Here is a 3414-nt window from a genome sequence, read left to right on the forward strand (position 1 = left end):
TGCACAAGGCCCTGGGTTCAATCCCTAGCACTGCAAAAAAAAAAAAAAAAAAAAAAAAAAAAAAAAAAAAACAGGTTGAGCTTGATCCTATTTCACTTGAATTGGGTTAGATTTAGTGACTTGCTTCTAATGCATAGACTATCATAGAAGTCAAAATGTCTGACTTCACATAGTAGGTCATAGGAGACATCACGACTTCCTTCTTTTTTTTTAAATTTTTAAAAAATATTTTGCTCTACAAAGGATCTCAAACACTGAATTACATCCCCTTTTGAGACAGGGTCTCACCTAATTTCCCAGCCTGGGCCTTCAATCATCCTGCCTCAACCTCCTGAGGAGCTAAGATTATAGATGTGAACCACTGCACCTGGCTTGCAATTTCTTTCTTGTACTCTCTCAGATCACTCTGGAGGACACAGCTGTCATTTTGTGAAGTCACTCCAACAGCCCTACAAGAGGTTGACCTTTTGAGAAACTAAGGACTTCTGCTATCAGTCATGGGAGTCCACCATTTTGGAAGCAGATCCTAGACCCAGTTGAGACTTCAGATAATTAGTGCCTGACCAAATTCCAAATTTTTTTGTATTTTCTTTTTCTTTTTTTTTTTTTTTGGTGCTGGGGATTGAACCCAGGGCCTTGTGCTTGCAAGGCAAGCACTCTACTAACTGAGCTATATCCCCAGCCCTGTATTTCCTTTTTTAAAAAAATCATGTTTTTTATTCAATCATATCAATCATACAAATTAATGGATTTTACTGTGACATTTCTATACATGTATATATTGTGCTTTGATCATATCCACCCTCCCTACTATCCTCTTTTGCCCTCCCCACACAGTTCAGCCCTATTTTGTATTTTATTTAGAGACAGGATCTCACTGAGTTGCTTAGTCACTTGCTTTTACTGAGGCTGGCTTTCCCCTTTCGTAGTAGTCTGTGATTAGGGTTGTTTTTATTTGTTCATTTCCATATATGATAGAAGATGTGTGATATGTACCTTTCTGTGTCTGGCTGAATTAATTGAACAAGATAACCTCCAGTTCTATCCATTTTTCTGCAAATGACATGATTTCATTCTTCTTTATGGATGAATAAAATTTCATTGCGAATATATACCATATTTTTTTTATCTATTCATCTGTTGATGGACACCTAGGATGATTCTATATCTTGGCTATTGTGAATAGTTTCACAATAAACATTGGTATGAAGGTATCTCTTGTATGCTAACTTCGTTTCCTTCAGGTATATAGTCAGGAGTGCATATATAATATATATATACATGCATATATATAGCTGCATATATAATAGATCTATTTTTAGTTTTTGAAGGAATCTCCATATGGTTTTCCATAGTGGCTGTACTGATTTATATTCCCACCAAAAGTGTATAAATGTTCCTTTTTCTTTTCTTCATATTCTTTTTTTTTTGGGTGCTGGGGATCAAACCCAGGGCCTTATGCTTACAAGGCAAGCACTCTACCGACTGAGCTATCTCCCCAGCCCTTCTTCATATTCTTGACAGCATTTAAAATATATATATAAAATAGATATTCTGCTTCTTCTCTGGGAAAACACCAAATGGCGGATGACGCCGGTGCAGCCGGAGGGCCCGGAGGGCCCAGGGGCCCCGGAATGGGTGGCCGCGGCGGCTTCCGCGGAGGCTTCGGCAGCGGTCTGCGAGGCCGCGGCCGAGGCCAGGGTGGGGGTCGGGCCGAGGCCGCGGCGCTCACGGAGGCAAGGCCGAAGACAAGGAGTGGATCCCGGTCACCAAGCTGGGCTGCCTGGTCAAGGACATGAAGATCAAGTCCTTGGAGGAGATCTACCTCTTTTCCTTGCCTATCAAGGAGTCTGAGATCATCGACTTTTTCCTGGGGGTGTCACTCAAGGATGAGGTTTTGAAGATCATGCCTGTACAGAAGCAGACTCGTGCTGGCCAGCGGACCAGGTTTAAGGCATTTGTAGCTATCGGGACTACAATGGTCATGTTGGACTGGGAGTAAAGTGCTCCAAGGAGGTAGCCACTGCTATCCGAGGGGCTATCATCCTGGCCAAGCTCTCCATTGTTCCTGTGCGGCGAGGCTACTGGGGGAACAAGATTGGCAAGCCTCACACTGTTCCTTGCAAGGTGACTGGACGTTGTGGTTCTGTGCTGGTGCGGCTCATCCCTCCTCCCAGAGGTACTGGCATTGTCTCAGCCCCTGTGCCCAAGAAGCTGCTGATGATGGCTGGTATTGATGACTGCTATACTTCTGCCAGGGGCTGCACTGCCACCTTGGGCAATTTCGCTAAGGCCACCTTTGATGCCAACTCCAAGACATACAGCTATTTGACTCCCGATCTCTGGAAAGAAACTGTGTTCACCAAGTCTCCCTATCAGGAATTCACTGACCATCTTGTGAAAATCCACACTAGAGTCTCTGTACAGAGGACCCAGGCTCCAGCTGTGGCTACAACATAAGGGTTTTTATACAAAAAAATAAATAAAGTGAATGAAACCTGTTAAAAAAAATAAATAAATAAATAAATAAAATAGATATTCTTATTGGGGTGACATGTAATCTCAGTTAAGTTGATTTGCATTACCCTGATAGCTAAAGATGTTGAACATTTTTTCATATATTTGTTAGACATTTGTATTTATTCTTTGGTGAATTATATGTTCAGATCATGTGCTCATTTATTGATTGGATTACTTCTTCTTTTATTAACTTTTTTGAGTTCTTTACATATTCTGGATGTCAATCCTATGTCAGATGAATAGCTGGCACTTGTCTGAATCTTAATTGCAACTTTTTGAGAAACCCTGAGTCAGAACTACCCAGTTAAAATTACTTACATCCATATTCCTTATCCTCAGCAACTGAGATAATAAATAAATGTTTATTATGCCAGACATGGTGGTCCATGCCTGCAATTCCAGCTACTTAGGAGGATGAGTTAGGAAAATCTCAAGTTTGAGGCCAGTAATTTGAGGCCAGGGTCTCAGCAATTTAGTGAGATCCTATCTTAAAATAAAAAATAAAATGCGGGACTTGGTGGCACATGCCTTTAATCCCAGAAGCTCAGGAGGCAGAGACAGGAGGATTGTGAATTCAAAGTCAGCCTCAGTAAAAGCGAGGCACTAAGAAACTCAGTGAGACCCTGTCTCTAAATAAAATACAAAATAGGGCTGGGGATGTGGCTCAGTGGTTGAGTGCCCCTTGAATTCAATCCCTGGTACCCCCTCAAACAAAATAAATAAATAAAATAAAAAGGGCTGGGGATATAGTTCAGTAATACTGGGTTCAATCCCCAGTACCAAAAAAATTAAAAATGTTTGTTTTGTTAAGTCACTAAATTTGCATAATTTATTGCATAACAGTGCAATAATTAAAATTAATAATAATAACATGTTTATATAATAAATAAAATA

General features: G+C 40.6%; 1 pseudogene; it reads left to right on the plus strand.

Moving 5' to 3' along the window:
* Positions 1 to 1580: 1580 nt before the first annotated feature.
* LOC124980098 (40S ribosomal protein S2-like) lies at positions 1581 to 2487 on the plus strand (annotated as a pseudogene).
* Positions 2488 to 3414: the final 927 nt, after the last annotated feature.

Source organism: Sciurus carolinensis, chromosome 3 (assembly GCF_902686445.1).
Source record: "Sciurus carolinensis chromosome 3, mSciCar1.2, whole genome shotgun sequence".
Classification (NCBI taxonomy): Eukaryota; Metazoa; Chordata; class Mammalia; order Rodentia; family Sciuridae; genus Sciurus; species Sciurus carolinensis.